Below are 22,223 nucleotides of genomic sequence, written 5' to 3'. Positions count from 1 at the left end.
TTTGGTGGGGGTCTCTGGTGGGGTCTCTGAAGGGGGTCTCTGAGGGGGTTCTCTGGTGGGGATCTCTGGTGGGGGGATATGATGGGGTGTCTGATGGGGGTCTCTGGTGAGGAGATCCGATGGGGGTCTCTGGTGTGGAGATCCGCTGGGGGTCTCAGGTGAGGGTCCCTGATGAGGCTCGCTGATGGGGTATCTGGTGGGGGGTCTGATGGGGTCTCTAATAGGGGTCTCTGGTGGGGGTCTCTGATGGGGGTCACTGATGTAGGTCACTGATGGGGGTCGCTGATGGGTTTTCTGCTGGGGGTCTGATGGGGTCTCTGATGGGGATCTCTGCAGGGGGTTTAATGGGGTGTCTGGTGAGGTCTCTGGTGGGGAGTGGTGGGGGATCAGGTAACCATCATGCTGTGGGGGGAGGGGTGATCCAACAATTCCCATGGTGGGTGGGGGGTGGGAGGGGAGGAGGATGGCCCTACTTGTTCGGGGGGGCAGGATTTGCATTGTGGGGCGGAGGGGGGCCAGCCACTGGACCGCGTTATCAGGCCTCCCGTTCAAAATGGCGTGTGATTCACGCCAAAATCCCGAATGATCCCCGCCGTGCATTGCAAGGAACACTGAATCGTTACTGGGCACCTCTCATTGTGCCAGTGCAAAACAGAAGCAGTTCAACTCCAGTGGGTGAACATAGTCACCTGGGGGCAGCACGGTGGCACGATGGTTAGCATTGCTGCCTACGGAGCTGAGGACCCGGGTTCGAATCCCGGCCCTGGGTCACTGTCCGTGTGGAGTTTGCACATTCTCCCCGTGTCTGCGTGGGTTTCACCCCCACAATCCAAAGATGTGCAGGATAGGTAGATTGGCCACTCTAAAATTGCCCCCTTAATTGGAAAAAATAATTGGGTACTCTAAATTTTAAAAAAACATTGTCACCTGAACGGAGAATCCAATCCTGGATCTACAGCTCAGCCACTCACTGGATGAGCTCACTGAACCCCAGGGAAAACTCAGGTTGAGTGAATTAAAAGTATATTGTTTTGAAGATGTGTTCAAGTTAAATATTAAGTTTTATCCCATTGGGCTGGACTCATAGATCAAACTTTTTAAAGAAGACAGCTTTTGTTAAAAAGAGACTGACTCCTATCAAGATGGCTAAATCTAATCTACATTATCATACATCCCACAGGCAATAATCTGCAAAACCCATTCCAGACTAGGACACTCCCTGGGAATTGTAAACAACTCCCTTCCTGCCTTGTCAAGGACATCTATGGCAGCCATGTACAGTATTCAGCAATTGGAAACACACCGTTCAAAAATTAATTGCTTGGACAAAAGACCTTTTGGCTTTTTAAGGTGGCTCTTCACACAAGCTAATTGAGTTAACATAGGGATATACAACTGTTGTTGGAACTACTGGTAGTTGGGGAGATAACACATGATAAACCAAGCATTTTGTGCGTGTTTTAAGTACATAGATGTATTTTTAGAAGAACAACAGTTAAGTGAAAGGATATCTACCGTCAACATCGCTCTGTTTCCAGTTAAAAGCTGAGCTCTGTATACCAATGCAACTGTGTGACTCCATTAGCAGCAAACAGATTTTTTTTTTAAATTACAGCTCCATAGCTGTGTCACCAGAGGAACAATCTTTAATTCAGAGGTTTCAAGTCATTCCGGGAAGGTCTGCCAGCATAACCCATATAGAAAATTCCCAGAAAGAGGTCACTTTGCAGTATCAGCCATCTTTTGGTCAGTATTTTTGCTTAAAAAAACACAGATCTTCCTTTAAATTTTCAATATGCCAGTAGATAGTTGGGGAGGCTGGAACGCACCTTCATGACAGCATTAAGAGATAACAGGTAGAATCTAACCAAAACATTTCAAACAGTAATTTTGTGTGACTTTGGCAGGGTGGTTCCTGCTGGCTTTCTGGGTGAGATTCACACTGGTATTCACCCACACTTAGGGTATGGTCGAACGGCCACGCTACGCCAGAAAAGCAGTGCGCCGCAGCGCGACTTGGCTGATAGAAGGCGGGAGACCCCGATCCTGGGCACTACCCAGCTCGCAATGCCTCACGAGATGTTGCAATGTGAATCCTGCCCATTGTGCGCTAATCTCACTTTAATATGCAGTTTCCCTAGGCACCTGGGAAGTTCGGATCTATCCCCTTCACCTCGATAACCTTGGACGAGTGCTGTTCAGTGCTAGTCTCCACAAACGGGGACCAGACGGAATGGCACTTGTGGAGGTCTCCCATGGGATCAGAGACCCCCAGGTGCTTGCCCTCTGGGCACGGTGGTATTCTGGCACTGCTGGTGCCACCTGTGTACCCTCATACTGCCATCCTGACATTGCAAGCCTGGCATCTGGTACTGCCATTTGGGTGTCATTCTGGCACTGCCTAGGTGCCCAGATGGAACTGCCAGCTGGCAGGGACACTGCTAGGGTACCAAGTTGGTACTGCCAAGGTGCAAAGCTGACTCTTTCATGTGGCAGCGATTGGACCAGGATGCCCTGCGCTGGTGTTGGAGCGTGTGGGGAGGAAGCATGGGGAACCCCTCATCGCGGGTTGGGGCTGGTGGGGGGGGGGGGGGGGGGGGGGGGGGGGGGGGGCAGGGTCGCGTCAGGGGCTCCAGAGACCGGGACGCCATTTTCGGCAAGCGGAGATCCTCAGTACACAAAATGGGGCCATGTCAGGCCTCGCCACCTGTTCCCCACTGAGGCCCCCTATCTAACAGGGGGTGTGTTAACGGGCTGCGAGCCGGAAACACGTGGCTAAATGCGCTCGCTGTGGGGTTTTGTTCCCATTTCGTTAAATTGCGCCCATTGTAATTTTTTTAGGCTTTAGGGGGTTTCTCCCTGGTCCAGGCAACACTTAGAAATTTTTTCAGCAGTGTGGACCTGAACTCAGAGATAGGGGTGCTATTTTGGAAGAGCGATTCGATCTCTAAGTGAGCTTGAGGACACAATTCAATGAAAAAATGCTATTTCCAGTTTCAGGCATGTTTAGCGGGGTGTTTCTTGGAGCCTGCAGCGCTGAGAAAGACCCCGCTATGCAACTGCTCTTTGCCTTTTATTTTGGCCTCGGTGAGAAACGCCCCATCAAGGCCTCACTTTCAGAATTTCTTGCAAGACTACGCGCAGATCAGCGCACCATTTTTAAAGCCAGCCACTGTGCCACCCAGGCACAATACCAGTTCCAGGTTGGCAATGCCAAGGTGTCAGCAGGAGTGCCAGGGTGTCACCTTTCCCTGTCCACGACCATTCAGGGGTCTCCAAAGGCCTGGGAGAGCCCCCACGTGCCATTATACCTGGTCCATGTGTGTAGACTACTGCTAAACGGCGTCCTGCCGCGATCTCCCAGGCTAGGCCATTAGGTCCCAGCACATGCATATTTAAATGAGCCAGTGAGGGTGAGCTCCAGATCACGACGCCTGGTGAGGTTTGGTTGAATCTCACGAGATGTTGCGAGCGTCGGGAATCTTGCGAGAGGCCTCTCGCGAGATTCAACAACCTCAACCCGACACCAAGTTAAATCATGCCCGACATTGCTGTTAGTGACGATCCAACAGGATTAGGAACGGAAAAAATAAATTAGTTTCAAGTCAGTGAACCATGAAATTAACTCGTTTATATTACTCGAATGGAAAGACTGCGTCTTGCTTCTCACGAATAGCCCAAACATTTACAATGGTTGCTGATAATAGCCTTTTGTTGACATTGGCTATTGGTGCCGATTCTGCTACCTTAGTTCATTTTGCAGGGCTGCTCAAGTTTGATAAGAAGAAGCCTTCAACGCCTAATGATGCAAAAAATAATAGTGAGCACTAATATTACTCAAGCTGTTGGAGTGTGGATAGGAGTATCTTTGCTGTAGAGGTATCTTTACCGTACGGGTACCTTTGTTGCACCAGCAAACCCACCAAACTACCTTTCTTTAGGTCAGCATAAATCCAGAATTTTACAGATTTTTAAAAATTCCTATGTGATATATGGGTGTCACTGTCTGGGCCAGCAGTTATTGCCGATCCCAAATTGCCCTTGAATCAATCTAGATTTGCCTAAAGAATATTCAAAGATTTTATAAGCGCAATCTAATGGCAAAGTTTCTTTGTGTCATTTGTGGTGGATTTTGCTGGGAGTTTCCCACCAGCTCTGTCGGCGAATTCCCCACCGCTATCTCACCACAATTACTTCCACTGCCTTCTGAGGAAGAGAATTCCAGAGTCTCCCAAACCTCTGAAGGAAAACATTTCTCCTCATCTCCTCATTTTAAATGAGCGAACCTTTATTTTTAAATAGTGACCCCTAGTTCTAGATTCTCCAACAAGATGAAACATCCGCTCCTCACCCACCCTGTCAAGACCCCGAAGGATTGCAATGGTTTCGATCAAGATCACCTCTACTCAGCCTGGTCTTCTGGAGTACGCCGCTATGGAGGGGGTGGAGCATCGCCGCCCCCGATTCTGTCGTAAACTTGGATTCTCTGGCCGATCGCCGAACATGATTTTGGCGTCGGCGACCTGGAGAATTCAGCCCCATGTTTTACTAATTTATTGGGGTTCTTCAAAGGAGTCACATGTGCTGTGGATAAAGGGGAGCAAGTGGATGTACTGTACGTATTGATGGCCTCAGGTCATTGCCTGAGGACCGCCTCCCGATACTCCACCTCCAACTGGCCGAGTTCCCGACGGCGTGGGTCTCTCATGGTCTCACCCATCAGGAACTCAGCGTGGCGGCTAAGGACTCAGTCCAGCGCCACCACAGTAGGGGGAGGGCCAATCCACGGGCAGGGGGGACATTATTCAGGGTTGGGGGCACTGTGGGGGGGGGGTGGTCTAGGGTGCGCAAGCCGCCCAAAGGGGGGCATTATTTTGCAGGCTGAGTCCGCGGGCTGCATCCGCCATGTATCACGGCGCTGCTGCTGCAGGCTGCCACCATGCGCATGCACGGCCACGGATCCGGCAATTCTCCAGGGCATATCAGCAGCTAGGGCCGGGTGCTCTGCACTGCTGTCCTGCTAGCCCCCAGCAAAACAGGGAATCGGTGGACGTTTTGCCCCAGTTTTTCTGGCATAAAACACCACCGTTCCGACGCCGGCATGGGGACATAGCTCCAGAATCGGAGAGTCCAGCCCATGATTTCCCTTTCACAAAACCATGTTGACTCTGCCTGATTGCCTTGAATGTTTCCAAGTGCCCTGCAATAACATCTTTAATAATGACTCCTAACACTTTTCCTATGACAGATGTTAGACTAACTGACCGCATCCCAACATTATTTTAAAAAATTAATCATGACCTTTCTAAATCATTTTGTTTCAAAGTACATCTTCGTAAAATAGAAATTAATAACCTAAATGAAATAAATACGTATTTCACATTTTTGCGAATTTGAACCTTATGTTTTGCTTATAAAAAGAAGAAATCCTCTCTAAAATCACGTTTTCAGTAACTGTTAGGCATCTAAATGCCTGTGAATAATGCTTTGAAATATTAATAAAGTCTTTAATATGCTGGGAAGTATGGATAACTAATAACTAAGTGATAGAATTAGAAATGACAGATAGGCATTAATGTGGTTAAATGAGATATGTAATGGATGTAGAACACTATCAGGCCCCACATGCAGCCAATGAAAATTGGAAAACAGTTTTCAATGCACTCACCATGCTCTAGCCACCTAAATACATGCCAACCAAACAAGTCTTGATTCTGGTAAATTATGCTTCGTATTTCATATTATTCACATTTATTAAATTATCATGTTGATTTTGACTAGTGGACTAATTAGTCTGGTAAGGAATATTGCTTCCACTTTGTTTGGTGCTACAGAAGTTGACTATCAGTCAAACAAAGAGACGTGGGGCGGGATTCTCCCGCAACGGGCCGGATGGCCTGACGCCGGTGCCAAGAGTGGTGCGAACCACTCCGGCATCGGGCCAACCGAAAGGTGCAGAACCCTCTGCACCTCCGGGGGTTAGGCCGGTGCCGGAGGAGTTGGCGCTGCGTCAACCAGTGCCAAAGGGCCGGCACGAGTTGGCGCATACGCAGAACCGACGGCGTGGTTCCGCGCATGTGTAGACCGGCCGGCGTGTTCCTGCGCATGCGCATGGGGGGTTCGTCTCCGCACCGGCCATGGCAGAGCCCTACAGAAGCCAGGGCGGAAGGAAAGAATGCCCCCACGGCATAGGCCTGCCCTTAGATAGGTGGGCCCCAATCACGGGCCAGGCCACGGGGCCGGATCCCCGCATGCCCCCCCCCCCCCCGAAGTCTCACCTAGCTGGCCTACAAGCCAGGTCCCGCCGTGATGGACCATGTCCATTTCACGCCAGCGGGACTGGCCAAAAACGGGCGGCCGCTCGACCCATCAGGGAGAACTGCCGGGGGAGCCGCTGCCAATGACCCCCAACCGGCGGGGCGGGATCCACAATGCACCCCGGCGATTCTCCGACCCGACGGGGGGTGGGAGAATCCCGCCACGGTTGTGCAGGTTTTTCATCTTGCATTCATCAAGACTGACCAAATTTCAAAGGGGACAACAATTTATACTGCACAAGAGAAGGGTGCTAATTGGTTAGCAAGTGAACTCTGATTGGTTGAGGCATTGCCAAGGATAATGCGCCAGGGAACAGTTATTTCCTTAAGCTTTTGTTTAAATTTGAAAAAGGCAAGTTGACTCTGATTGATCAAGCATTTGCATGAGGAACGCACCAGAGAACAGTTGTTCCTCTTGTTTTTGTTTAATTAAAAATGACGCAATGTCTGGTATGATGCCATATCTAGGTTTTACACCCTGATAGATTGTATCAAACAAGTCTCTTCTGCTTTTCACAACAGGCAGAGTATTGGATTGGATTGGATTTGTTTTTTATCACATGTACCGAGGTACAGTGAACAGTATTTTTCTGCGAGCTGCTCAATAGATCGTTAAGTACATGGGAAGAAAAGGGAATTAAAGAAAATACATAATAGGGCAACACAAGATATACAATGTAACTACATAAGCACCGGCATCGGATGAAGCATACAGAGTGTAGTGTTAATGAGGTCAATACATAAGAGGGTCATTTAGGAGTCTGGTGACAGTGGGGAAGAAGCTGTTTTTAAGTCTGTTTGTGCGTGTTCTCAGACTTCTGTATCTCCTGCCCGATGGAAGAAGTGTGAATGTGTTCAACCAGCTCATTCTCGCAAAACTCAGGACATAGTGCCCAACAATAGATGTAATCTAATTGGCAGCACTTACTGAACAATCCTTTTTTTAGACAATTCGGAAAACAAACTTCCCAACACACAACTATACAGTTTGTACAGGTTTTTTCCCTTTTTCACCCTGTCCCTCACTTCCCCTGTCACCTCCACCCCCCACCCCCCTACGATGAACAACTCTTCAAACACGGTCACGAACATCGCCCACCTTGCCTCAAAACCCACCGCTGAACCCTATGGGGGGGATTCTCCTCCCCCCCTCAGATTTGGGGAATCGCCGGCGGGAGGCGTGAATCCTGCCCCCGCCGATTGCAGAATTCTCCGGCGCCGGGGATTTGGCGGGGGCGAGAATCATGCCGCGCTGCTCGGGGGCCTTTGGCAGCGCCCCCCCCCGGCAATTCTCCGGCCCGCGATGGGCAGAGTGGCCGCCCATTTTCGGCGGGTCCCACCGGCATATGTTACGACAGGTATTTACTGGCGGGACCTGGCTCCGTGGGCGGCCTCCGGGGTCCTTGGGAGGGGGATCTGGCCCCAGGGGGTGCCCCCATGGTGGCCTGGCCCGCGATCAGAGCCCACCGATCCGCGGGCGGTCCTGTACCGTGGGGGCACTCTATTCCTCCGCACCAGCCGGTGTAACGGTCCACGATGGCCGGCGCGGAGATGAACCCCCCCCCCGCGCATGCGCTGGGAACTCGCCAGCACATGCTGGTGCTCCCGCGCATGCGCCGACTCATGTCCTTCGGCACCGGTTGGTGTGGCGCCAAGCCCCTTCCGCGCCGGCCGGCGTGGCGCAAACCATTCCGCAGCCAGCCTAGACCCTGAAGGTGTGGAGGATTCCGCACCTTCGGGGCAGCCTGGCGCTGGAGTGGTTCACGCCATTCCTTCGTACCGGAGTTGCCCACCCCACCAGTTTCCAAAGAATCCCGCCCTATAACTCGTATTTGATCTTTTCCAGCCGAACAAAGTCATATTAGTCACCCAGCCAGGCCACTACCTCCGGTGGCATTGTTGACGTCCACTCCAATAAAATTAGTAACTGGGCAATCAGTGAGGCGAAGGCCACAACAGCGGCCTTCCTCCCCTCCACCAGCTCCGAGAGCTTCTCTGATATCTCAAATATCGCCACCAAAGGATCCGGCTCAACCTCCTCCCCCACTATCCTTGCTAGAACTGGGAACACTCCTGCCCAGAATTTACTGAACAATCCTTTATTTATTTTTTTATTTTTTTAAATTTAGAGTACCCAATTTGTTTTTTCCAATTAAGGGACATTTTAGTGTGGCCAATCCACCTACCCTGCACATCTTTGGGTTGTGGGGGCGAAACCCACGCAAACAAGGGGAGAATGTGCAAACTCCACACGGACAGTAACCCAGAGCCGGGATCGAACCTGAGACCTCGGCGCCGTGAGGCTACAGGGCTAACCCACTGCACCACCATGCTGCCCTTTACTGAACAATCCTGAGTATGCTAAGAATGATAATACTCACAATCAATTGAAGTTCATCAGTTGGTCTCACAATGTGACTCCCTTATGCTTCATAGGAACTGCATATATTCATATGCAGGGCTCTGTCCTCTGCAAACAGAAATAATGGGCTGGATTCTCTCATCATGCGGCTACGTCCGCAGGATCCCTCTGGTCTTACGACCAGAAAGTCGGCGCTGCCCCTGCACCGATCCGCCATCCGGTGGGGGCTAGCCGCCGTGCAGTGTAAAGCCCCCGGCTTTACCTGCTGATATGGCCGGGTCTGTAGCCGCGCATGCACACGGTGGCGGCCGCACCGTGCAAATTGGCGGCAGCGGCACGCCGACCCGTCCTGTTAAAAACTGCCTCCCTGTAACCAGCCTCACTACCCCCGGACCACCCCTCACCAGTTCCCCCAACCACGCTGAACCCCCCCCCCCCCCCCCCCCGCCAGCAGAACGGTTGCCCCTCGGCCGTGGTGGTGCTGCCCACCATAATCATGGCACTAAGCAGGCAACACAAAGTTTGCATGCTGCCTGCATCTGTATGAAGAAACAGGGAATAATCCCTCATCCCTACGCCCAATTTCAGAGAACATCTAATTTCCTCCCCCTTAAATTTTAAGAATGGCAACAAGCTCAATTTAAATTTCAAGTGCCTCACTTAGTGCTTCAGCAGCCTCTGGAGTTTGAGCAACATGCGGAGATAGTGGTTTCCCTGGGAGATACAGCTTCCAGTCAGGAGGAGGAGAAAGAGAGGAGGAGATTGAGGGGAGAGGGAGAAGGCCAGATGGCCAGGGGCAGAATGCACTGGAGGTGCATAAAGGTAGCAGACCTGCACTGGAGCAGGGGGCTGCTGAAGGCAGGAGGCTGCAACCACAGAGGTTTGCACCAAAATCTTATGCTCCCAGTGGAGTAAATGTCTGATGTTGCTCTGTTTATCTGGCTCTAAATATGGTTGCCTTCCTTAATCCTAATTATGTTTTGCTCTAGAATCGCCAGGTGTCTTTCGATACCGCCACAAGGTTCAAACCCGAATACTGATCAAAGAACCAATGCACCAGTTAGTTAGTTCAAAGTCAATACTATTTATTTACACACACAGTAATCTCTACTCATGAACAAATACCATAAACTAAACTATCTCAAACGCTAACGCCTATACTTAACTTTGGGTACCCACTCAGTCAGAGGAACAATGGCCGTTGTTCAGATCTGAGGCTGTTGGGTACGAAGAGGTGACAGGAGAACAGCTAAAGTCGTCCGTCTGATAGCCAGTGTTGACCTTGGACTTACTTACTTCTGGTGCAGCTGATGGACGGGGCTCTCCGCTTCGAGAGCCAAGTCCAAGAGAGCGATTCTCTCTCGGGGGCTTCTTCTTATACCCAAAGGGGGCTTCGCGTGCTTTTGGGCGGGCCTTGAACTTGGCCCCAATTAATTGGACCGTATGTTGATCATCGGTATCGATCTCGACCAATAAAGGGGTGGGTGCCCTGATGGCTGGGCGTGTCTTAGGTGGCCGTTGGCCTTGCTTTGTTTGTGTCTTTTCTGGCGCCGGGGTATCTGCCTTAGTATTGGTTACTTGAATGTTATTCCTTTGTTCCCAGAGATGGGCCATCAATATGCTAATTGACCACCAGTTTCAGTCTCGTCTGGGAGTTGCCTTCTCAATACGCATCCAGGCTCTGTGCCTGCCTGCTTTCTTAACATTGTCCATGTTTCCCTATAGTCTTTGCAAACATCCATTTTGTAACCTGGAAGTGGCCATCCCAGATGGCTACACTGAGAAATGGTGCCAGTGGAGACTCAGGCTGTCAGGAGTCACACTGACCTCTCTATGTGAGATGCGGACTAGGGATATCGCTGTCAATTGCATGGGTGTTTATCCAATGTCTGTTGCTATGAAGGTAATGTGGCACTGAACTTATTTGCAACTGGCTCCTTTCAGGCTGCACGTGGAGACATCAGTGGAATACCGCGGGTCTGCACTAAGCTCTTCATTGATGCAATGTTCCAAAAGGCAGGTCAGTACATTGCATTCTCCGTGGACCACCGCAGTCAATTTGAATGAGCCAGAGGCTTTGCAGCAATGGTAGGTTTCCCCAGGAATCAGGGAGTGACAAACTACACACGTTGCCATAACGATTCCGGCAGGCCAGCCATGTACATTAATAAACAGGAAGGGATATCACTCTTTAAATGTCCAGTTGGTATATGATCACCATTGAAGAATTGTGCAGGTCTGCGCTCGGTACCTAGGCAGGTACTCAACGAGGAGGTACACCGAAACCCACGGCACAATGAGGACAATCATAGAGCAGACAATTAAGAGATCCATGGTTGTATTGTAGGATATTAGAAATAAGGTATAGACTTAAGTGAGTTTAATTTAGTGTTTCTGGGTAACAAGGGTAAAACTCTCGTTAAATTCAAGTTAAACAAAGGTGTTTGCACGTCTGCAGATGGTTTTGTTTCAGTTCAAACCGACTGTATTGTGCTTAGAGAGTTTACGATGTGAATTGAAAACACATGCTTGGAGAAAGAATGATTTGTTGCTTAGCAACCAGGGTCCACTTTTTATGTCAGGAACATTTTTTGAGTTTAGTTTGAAACAAAACTTATAGCAGTTGGAGCGAGGGGGAATCTAGAGGGGGAATAGCACTTTCATCTCATTGGAAGAAAAGCAATATCATGGAATAATGGGCAAGAAAGGAAGGCCAGCAGCTAAAAGAACAGTTAGTTCTAGAAACTAGAGAATGAAGAGAAATTTCCAGGAAGATTGAAGTAAAGAGGAACAAAGAGGAACTGCCATTGGAACAGGGTACTGTTTGTTGAAGTTAAAGTCGGAGGTGAAAAGTTCAGACCAGGTGGAGTTAGCTAGTGAAAAACTAGTGATATCTGATGCACTCCTAAGGTTTGTAATATCTGACTACAGCCTGTGAAGTAAAAGGTTGAAGCAATTGTGAGGCAATTGGTTGTTGGATCCCTGATAATGTGAATGCTCCTGGCTATTCAAGTCAGCTCGAAACACCTCCTCTGGTCCTGCTTCTCTCCTTGGCATCGTGGGCCCTCTTCTCCTGCAATGAAGTGTGACAGTACGATGGATTCGATTCTCAAGTACATTCATTCCGTCACTCTTACGCACTGTAGAATCTCCCCAGCCTGCATAATGCGCTTGTGTGCCCTCCGCACCTCACATATTCCCCCCCCCCCCCCCCCCCCCCCCACCCCGCCAACCCCCAACACCACCCTTACATAGGCCTCAGAGCCAAGTTCAGTCTCATTAATTCATCATGTTGACTCGGGCTTTTGAGCAATGCCCAAGGCATTACTCAGGTGCAGACTTCTCATGACCATCCATGTGTACACATATCCATAGTGCAGACCGACTCACCCTAGATCTTAGAAGGTTATTGAGCCTCTTTCAGCATTGCCTCCATATTCTCAGGACAGTCCCAATGCTGACGACCTCTGCTTCCTCCAGGTTTTTCTGGTCATACTGGAAGGCCTTCTTTTTCCATCACCAAGCATTAGTATGTCATTCAAATTTGGTCTTCTTCCCTCCCTATTACCTCTCTCTCTTCTTTTGAAAATCTATAGAGGGAGAAAGATAGTTGTTAGTCAGCTGCTGCATTTTTCCCTATTTCTATCACAGTTACGATTAGAATGCATGTCTGCGTGGGTTTCCTCCAGGTGTTCTGGTTTCCTCCCACAGTCCAAAGATGCCCAGGTTAGGTGAATTGGCCTTGCTAAATTGTCCCTTAGTGTGTCCAAAGGTTGGGTGGGGTTACGGGGATAGGGCAGGGGAATGAGCCTAGGTAGCGTGCTCTTTCAGAGGGTCGGTCCGTTTAAATGTCTGCCTCTTTGTTCTCAAATGTTTCCAAAAAAAAAACAGCGGGGGGGGGGGGGGGGGGGGGGGGGTGGCTGCCCCTTCACTTTATATGGGGGGGGGGCTGCCCCTTCACTTTATAGGAAGCACTTGAGAACAAAAAGGTGCTGGAGCCAAATAAAACCATCCTCCTATGTGAGGATTACAAGTTAACAGTGAAAAAGGGGCCTCGTCTGGAGAGGTACCCAATGCTGCGCATGGAGGACCACTCTGCAAAAGCTGGCTGAAGGACACCCCTTTTCAAAACTTGACATGAGTCACGCATACCTCCAGGTGGAGGTAGACATAGCAGAAGGGTCATGACCATTTATACCCATAGGGTCTTTGCGAATATACAAGACTGCCGTTCGGAATATCAGCAGCTTGTGCGATCTTTCAGAGAGTCGTGGTAAGCATCCTCCAAGGGTTTTTGTGGGTGGCAGTTTACTTGGATGAAGTCCTGATCACCAGAGCAACCGAATAGGGGAACCTGAGTAACTTAGAGGAAGCCCTCTGCCAGTTTTTTGAGAGAGGCATCAGCCTTAAAAGTGTATTTTTCATGTAAAAGAGGTCACGTACCTGGGGTACTGGTTTGACAGGTACGGCTTGCACCCGATGGTGGAAAAGGTACGGGTCATCAAACAAGTTCCCACACCTGAGAACGTGACCAAACTAAGGTCGTTCCTAGGACTTGTAAATTATTACGGGAAATTCATCCCAAACATGGCGACCAACATGGCACCACTGCCTGCGCTACTCAAAAAACGGCAGGTCTGGGTATGGAGGGCGCCGCAAGACATGGCATTTGCCAAGGTAAAGAGACAACTGTCGTCCTCAAGCTTGCTGATGGACTACCACCCTCCCAGGTCACTCTTGATCACATGTGATATAACCCCATATGGAATTGGGGTGGTGTTATCCCATTGGATAGACGACGGGACGGAGAGGCCAATAGCATACGCATCGAGGTCTTTGACCAATGCAGATGCAAATATGCTCCGATTAAGAAGGAAGGACTGGATGTCATTTTCGCAGTGAAGAAATTCCACCAATCCATTTATGAGTTGACATTTAATAATTATAATGGACCACAGGCTATTGCTTGGTTTGTTCAAGGAGGACAGGGCAATTCCACTGATAACATCAGTTGGATACAGCATTGGGCACTACTATTGGCAGCACGGTAGCATTGTGGATAGCACAATTGCTTCACAGCTCCAGGGTCCCAGGTTTGATTCCGGCTTGGGTCACTGTCTGTGCGGAGTCTGCACATCCTCCCCGTGTGTGTGTGGGTTTCCTCCGGGTGCTCCGGTTTCCTCCCACAGTCCAAAGATGTGCAGGTTAGGTGGATTGGCCATGATAAATTGCCCTTAGCGTCCAAAATTGCCTTAGTCTTGGGTGGGGTTACTGGGTTACGGGCATAGGGTGGAGGTGTGGACCTGGGGTGGGGTGCTCTTTCCAAGAGCCGGTGTAGACTCGATGGGCCAAATGGCCTCCTTCAGCACTGTAAATTCTATGATCTATGATCCATACGAGTTTGTGTTTGAATATCACCCGGGCGCGCCGATCGCATACACTGCAGACCCTGGGTACGCTTGCTGGCTGACTTGACCAGTTCTTTTCAAGGCTCGATGTTCCTGCCCAGTCCAAATGGCTAGATGTCCATCGAATGCCGTACACGACAAGGGCTATCACCAAGAAGTTGCACTCCAGTTCATACCCATGGCATCCTGGAGGTGCTGGTTACGGATAATGGTACCTCTTTTACATGCGAAGAGTTTTCAAACATCATGAACTCAAATGGAGTAAAGCACATTCGGACCACCTCATACCATCCCACTTCAAATGGCCTGGAGGAAAGGCAATATAAACATTTAAGAGGGGCATTAGGAAGCAGGCCATGGAATCCATGGAGACAAAGTTTGTGCAATTCCTATTTAGCTACCGTACCATGCCACAAACAACGACCGAGTGGCACTAGCGGAACTACTGATGTACCAAAGGGTGATTACCCCCATCCGCCTGACATTCCACGATATTGCAGAAAGTGGAGAGAAGACAGGAAGCGGGATTCTTCCTTCTGGCGACTAAGTCCATACGCTGTCGGGAGAACCGGTGCCAACCACTCCAGCGCCACTCCAACCAGCGGCGAAGGGACTGCATGAGTTTGTGCATGCACCGAAGGGCCGGTGTGATCTCGCGCATGCACGGGACTGCCAGTGTGATTCCGCGCATGCGCAGACCGGCCGGCGTATTTTGGCGCATGCGCAGGAGGTTCTCCCATGGTGGAGCCCTACAGGGTCCGGCGGGGAAGGAAGGAGTGCCCCCACAGCACAGGCCTGCCTGCAGATTGATGGGCCCCAATCGCAGGCCAGACAACCAACCGTGGGGGACCCCCCCCCCCCCCGGGTGTCAGATCCCCCCGCGCCTCTCCGCGAGGACCACCCCAACCGACTTACCTGCCAGGTCCCGCCGTGTGGGACCATGCGTAACCCACGGCAGTGGGACTGGCCAAAAATGGATGGCCACTCGGCCCATCAGGGCCCGGAGAATTGCCAGGGGGGTCCGCTACCAACGGCCCCCGCCCTGCATGGCATGAACTCCACCCCCACCCAAAAACCAGGGCCGGAGAACACGGCAACCAGTATCGGGGCGGCAGGGTGGGATTCGCGCCACCCTCTGAGGATTCTCCGACCCAGCGGGGGCCGGAGAATCCTGCCCAGGATCTCCAGAAACAATACCACAGCAGACAGATACAGGACAGGGGTTTTCAGTCAGGAGACACAGTATACGTCTGGAACTTTGGAGACCATGTCCAGCGGATACCAGGGACCATAGTGGAAAGGATTAGACTGGTATCATACATGGTGATAATACAGGAACGGACGGCCAAAGCATCAGGAACTCCGGCACGTCTGAGACCCCAAAAATCACTACCAGCGGACGACTCCAACACAATATTCAGGATTGCCGACATGGTATCAAAAAAGGACCCCCCAGCAGCCTACCAGCTTTCAGCATGACCAGAACATGTGTGCATGATATGCTGGCCCCCTCGAGCACCAATTGCATCTATCCTTCACCCCTTCAAAAAATTGGCTTGTTCTAGCCTCCTTGAGGCGTACTGAAAACATTATATTTAGCTGCATGAGAATCAGCCTCACACAGGACGAGGTCGCATTGTGTGGCCTCTTATTTTTAAACAGTGACCCCTAGTTCTAGATGTTCCCACATGAGGAAACATCCTCTTCACATCCACCCTGTCAATACCCTTCAGGATCTTATATGTTTCAATCAAATCACCTCTTACTCTTCTAAACTCCAGCAGATACAAACCTCATCTATCCAACCTTTCCTCATAAGACAACCTGCCTATTCCAGGTCTTAGGCTAGTAAACCTTCACTGAACTCTTTCCAGCACACTTAAATTCTTCCTTAAACAAGGAGGCCAATACTGTACAAAGTACTCCAGATGTGGTCTCATCAATGCCCTGTATAACTGAAGCATAATCTCCCTGCTTTTGAATTCAATCTCTCTTGCAATAAATAATAACATTCTGTTAGCTTTCTGAATTACTTGCTGTACCTGTATACAATTCATGCACTATGACACCTAGATCCCTCTGTACCTCAGAGCTGTGCAATCTCTCACCATTTAGACAATAGGCGCGATTTAATGGCCTTTTCACACATGATCCCTTTTTGACTAAAGGAGTTCCATTCATTATTTTCCAATCTAATGGAACCTCCAAGAATTTCAGAAAATTAAAACAAATGCATCAACTATCTCACTTGACTCTTATTTTAAGACCCTAGCATATGGTCCATCAGGTCCCGGGGACTGGTCAACCCGCAGCTCCAACAATTTGCTCAGTACCACCTCCCTGGTGGCTATAATTTTCTTGAGTTCCTGTCTCCCTTCCATCTCCTGATTTACAGCTATTTCAATCATATTATGATCACTGTTACCTATGATGTCATTAACTAATCCTATTTTGTTGCACAATACCAGGTCTGGTATAGCCTGTCCTCTGGTTGTTGCCAGAATGTGCTGTTCTCAGAAATTATCCCCAAAATAGTTCATGAATTCCTCATCTCAGCTATCTTCTCCCATCTGATTTTTCCAGTCTAATATGTAGAGTAAAATCTCCCATGATGGGGTCATGTGATATGAGCACGTGAGCAGCAGCGTTTCACGAGTTCTGGCTTTGCTCATCATTTAATCCTTTTTTTAATCCTGATGCACATTTCATATTTGTTTTTTTTCATGGCTTGCGCTATGTCCCTGGAGGATTCTGATTGGTGTTTGGCGAAGAAGGGCCGAGATAAACGCTAAAAATCCTTGTCTGTTCGTGGCGGTAGGAGTGAGCTGCGGTGGGGCCCAGATTTCAATGCTGCAGTTTCTGGTGAGCCGGCTCTTGCTACGGCGGCGCTGTGTGCATCAGGATGATGGCCGCCATTGAAAGTGCTGTTCTGGTTGAATAGCTCAGCTCTGCAGTGCAGGTCGCTGGGACTCACTTTGAAGAACTGCGAGCATCTTTAAGAGAATGGTGGAGATACATGAGAGAGTTCTTGGCACTTGAAACAGCATCTTTTTTGGTCAGTTTTGGTGGAGCTCAAAACATCCGGTTACAAGCCCAGGGGTCAGTTTGACCCTTGAATCACAGGTGCTATTTTGTCCTGTTCTCAGTGCTTGGCGTGAGGGGTTGGAGGTAGCCGAGTGAGTTGAGTCATTCCGCTTGGCCGGGATCTGGGCTGGGAATCGCTTGGACATTGGAGCGGCAGCATGGTGGAAGTGACATTGATCATTGAAATCCTTGAGAGATCCTGAAGAATGTTCACCTTGACCTCTGCCTTCTCGAGCAACATAGATGGTTTTTTAATCCTGCAATTCTTCTATAATCCTGGACGTTATGCCTTGTGATTATGGTGTTGATTATTTATTTATTGTTATCCTTTTTTCTGCAAGGGAGTACGAAATATCAGCATGAGGGAAGATGTCATTGATTATCCTGTTCTAGCAAAATTGAGTTGATTATGTGAAATTTGGTCTGTGCACAGTTTTACTCCTTTCTGTTATTATGTCTTGTGGCTGTAGGAAGGGAGTGATTTTTTTTTGTCACCCCTTGTCTCGTGTATAAAGAGGATGAGTGGAGCCAGGGCAGGGTGAAGGGTGGATGGTTGGGGTTGGCAGGATTAGTTCATTCCTCACTGAGATTGAGGCTAGCCTCCCATTTTGAGCTCGTCATTGTTGGGGTTAGTCGGCTTTATTTTTAAAAAAATGTTATTTGAATTCAAGAATCTGTGCTTTTCTCCTTTCATGCCTGGGCAGATTCTGTATCAACGGGAGACTGGGTTCTGTCTGACTCTTCCTGATTCTTCTGTGGGTCTTACTCTATATTCCTCCTTCGAGCTGGAATGAGTAGATTTAGTAATGGCGCCCATTGAGGTTGGTTAATTGGCGATTGAGGAGAGGATTGTTCTTGATATCCTCTCTGTGATGGCGGATGATATGGGGTCGAAATGGATGGTTCTAGGTCAGTTTGGACGTCCCTCCCTTCTCACTTTTTTCCTCCACTAGGGGAGCAGGGTACTGTTTCCAATCCTTTGTCTGGTCATTTGGGGAGGTGCCGCTGGTCATACCGGGGAGGAAAGAATCGGTGCTCCATCCCAGGACGCCCAGTTGTTGGGTGCCTTGATGGTTTTTCTTCTCCTTGGGACTGAGGTCATCTTGGCTGAAACAAAGGCTTTGGGCAGAAGCCATTTTATCCATCATATGGAACAGAAATGGAACCCGTGTTTATGTGGGTTTCCTCTGGGTGCTTCGGTTTCCTCCCACAGTCCAAAGATGTGCAAATTAGGTGGATTGGCTGTGCTAAATTGCCCTAAGTGTCTAAAAAAGATTAGGTGGTGTTACGGGGATAAGGTGGGAGTGTGGGGATAGGGTGGAGGTATGGGCTTAGGTAGGGTGCTCTTTCCGAGGGCCAGTGCAGACTCAATGGGCCGAATGGCCTGCTTCTTCATTGTAAATTCTATGATTCTACGAACGCCTGTCTGCCCTGGCCCCAAGTTGGAGACATGGGGCAGATGATTAATTTAGTAAGAGGGGCAAGATCAGAGGTGGGCAGTCCCACAATTTTGAGCTACTGGACTCCATGCCGATTCACCAACCCAAAGTCATTTCCAGTGAGGGCAGTTCAAGGTTGAATCATCTTCCTGCTGCTTCCTGGATGACAGCCAATGCAGGCCAATTTTTTTCATGGGCGTATTAAAGCCTTTATGGATTGGGATTTTAAATTGGCAATGCAGGCCCCATAGGTTAGGGCAGGGAGTCATGGAACTAAACATTGAAGAAAATATATACCAGTCTTTGTCCCTTGCTGCCTTCACCCTCAGATCTGCAGCTGGCACCTTGGCCGGCGGGGCTGCCATTTTCAAAGCGCTGGACGGCCTCCCAATGGCTCGCCAGCATTGGGAGTCTGCTCATTGTCCCTGATTGGTTTGCATTTCATAATCCCAGTGGACAGGCCTGAAGTACGTGATGTGTGGTGGGAATCCAAAATTTGCCTACATTCCTGGTTCCCAACTTCAGGCTGAACATCCTGCCTCAGCCTCAATCCGAGGGCCAGGAATATCCACATATCTGAGGGAGGGCAGACTGTAAAACCATGCAGCATCAGTGAAATTCAGCCCATTGGACAGAATGCAGGTGCAGTTTATGGCTCTCTGATCATGACAAAGAGCTCCTGAAGAACAATGGTCTTTTCTAATCTCCTGCTCCACTTGAGCCTTTACCATAGTGTTTTACTCAGTCCCTAATGAATGATCAGTGCCTTTCTATCGTTATAAAAACACAACAGGCGTGGGCCATCTGCCTCCCAGCCAACTCCTCCCTCCCCTGCAATATTTTGTCCCAGGACGTGAGAACCACAGAAGGGGTGTTTCTAACGTGGAAAAGCGTGTTGACTGTCAACCGCTAAGTCCTTCTAATATGGCTATGAGCGGTAAGCATGGGAGAATCTCCTGGTCAACCATGCTTGTTGTAGAATGGTACCGCTAAAACCAGGGCCTTTGGAGACATGTTCCTGGAACAAACAGCCATAGAAACATAAGCATAGAAACATGTGTCACCAGATATTTCCTGTCACCTTAGACAGGACGCTTCTAAGCCTAGAGGTTAGTAGGACTTTAAGGAAAGATTAGAGTGGGTGGGTGGAGAGAAGTGGGGTCACTGATTTGATAGTTATTTTGCAGATCTATTGTAGGCCAAATGGCTTTCTTCTGTTTGATATTCTATGGTGTAAGTGCTTGTTGGCAGCAAAGGGTTGAAAATGCCCTATTAGCTTTATTGTAAAGCTTTTGGCTAATTAGCTACCAGGGACATGACATGCATTGTTTTAATCAAGTTGAGGTGCTGTGATTCGCCATTGACTTTGCAATCGGATAATAAAAACACAACATTTCTGTTTCAGATACAATGGGCAGCATTTAATGAGTCCCTGGAAGCCAATGCTACTCGTATGTTTTAAACCGTAACCATGGATACCAGGTTTAGGAGGAACATTTTAGGTTCTGAACATTGAACTGAAAACTTACTTGATATTTGGTAAATTGTTATCACTTATCTAATCTAGGAAATTGAGGATTCACGTGATATTCCCCGAAATACACCATAAACAGTAAAGATAAAAGTTATTGAGCTTCCTTTCCTGAAAGTTTGAAAGTCATCCATGTTTCATAACCAAACAACAAGGTGCTGAGATCTCGGGCCTCGTGAACCAGCATCTTGATTCCCGAAGCGTGTCCCGAAGCGTGGTACATTGGCGAGACCATGCAGACGCTGCGACAACGAATGAACGGGCATCGTGCAACAATCACCAGGCAGGAATGTTCCCTTCCAGTCGGGGAACACTTCAGCAGTCAAGGGCATTCAGCTTCTGATCTCCGGGTAAGTGTTCTCCAAGGCGGTCTTCAGGACACGCGACAACGCAGAATTGCCGAGCAAAAACTTATAGCTAAGTTCCGCACGCATGAGTGCGGCCTCAACAGGGATCTTGGATTCATGTCGCATTACATCCACCCCCCACCATCTGGCCTGGACTTGCAAAATCCTACCAACTGTTCTGGCTTGAGACAATTCACACCTCTTTAACCTGTGATTATCCCTCTCCCTGGATCTGTAATGATTTGATTACCTGCAAATGCTTGCATTCCAAGCATTGTCCGGCATCTCTGACTTTGTCTATATAAATGTTTCTGGAACATACCTCTGGAACACCTGAGGAAGGAGCAGTGCTCCGAAAGCTCGTGTTTGAAACAAACCTGTTGGACTTTAACCTGGTGTTGGAAGACTTCTTACTTGATTCTGAGAGACAGCTTAATGTAATTCCGAGCACATATCATGTGTGAGCCAAAGTAGTAGCTGCTTTCCCTGCACATGTAACAGGTAAACACATCAACTGTGGGTTATTTAGAGTCAGCAAGGGCAAAGATGTGACAACTTGTCCCATAACCAGTTTTCTTGATGCTTATAGTAAAGCGAGAGCAAATTACAGGCATTGTTCGATCATTTATCGTACAACAGCAGCAACATTTGGTAAAGTCGGAGTTCTCAACAAAGACTCTGGTTTGAGACCTAATCAGTCACGATGACATCAGTCATTAAAATAAAAAGCAAAGCCGACCTAAAGCACAACGCTGCGTGATTTGAAAGTAGCCAAGTGGGTCACGCCAATGGCAGGGAGATTCTATGCAAATAAAAACCGGCTCAAACTATCTTGAGAAACCCAAACTGCCTGTAACAATGGAAATCTGTGTGCTTTTATTTGATGGGATTAAGGAGGTGCTTTCCTATCATAACAAAAGCTGCCCCCCCCCCCCCTAAAATCGATAGATAGTGAAGTACTCACCAACAGAAGTAAATAGATGTCCCACTGGGAGTTGTACTCCCAGGAAACCGACATCTCCCAGTCTGCTTCTGACGCTCGCCCACACTTCCTGTCATGGGTGAGTTAGATGAAGAACCCTTATCACTTGATCACAAAAAGGCCATTGATTGCTTAGCGATCAGAAAGGCACCTGGAAAGGATGGATTCCCAGCCCGACTGTTCAAACACAGAAAGTGCCATCTATTACCACACCACCATGACCTCCACCTCGTCTGTTGGAAAATAGGATCCATTGCATAGGAAGGGCGTAACAGAAAAATCATCTCTTGGTATAAAAGCAGAGGTGACAGAGATTGCACCCAGAAAGCTTATGATGTATTAAACTACAAGGATTACATTAACATGTTATTGTAGATTATTCCCTTTATTATTTTGTGCATTACCTTAAACAATACTTATTGCTATCTCCACGAACATAGGACTTGGTACGAGGCACAATAATGATTCAACAACTTCAAGAAATGGAGCAGAATTAATGTTTCCAAACACAAGCAAGGATGTTCAAAAGGATAAGTCATAGAAACTAAGGCCCTGATAGTTGAATTGAAACAGTACACATGCATAAAAACATAAAAATCTGAGACTGACCCCCTATATCTAGATTCCCCAGCCAGTGGAAATATCCTCTCAACAGCTTACAATGTCCCTTAAGAATTTTATTGGTTTAAATGAGATCACCTCTCACTGTTCAAAACTCAAGGGAGTATAGGTTTAATCTACTCCATCTCTCCT

The sequence above is a fragment of the Scyliorhinus canicula genome, chromosome 4 (genome assembly GCF_902713615.1).
Source record: "Scyliorhinus canicula chromosome 4, sScyCan1.1, whole genome shotgun sequence".
Taxonomy (NCBI): Eukaryota; Metazoa; Chordata; class Chondrichthyes; order Carcharhiniformes; family Scyliorhinidae; genus Scyliorhinus; species Scyliorhinus canicula.
Note: the sequence above shows the minus strand (reverse complement) of the source record.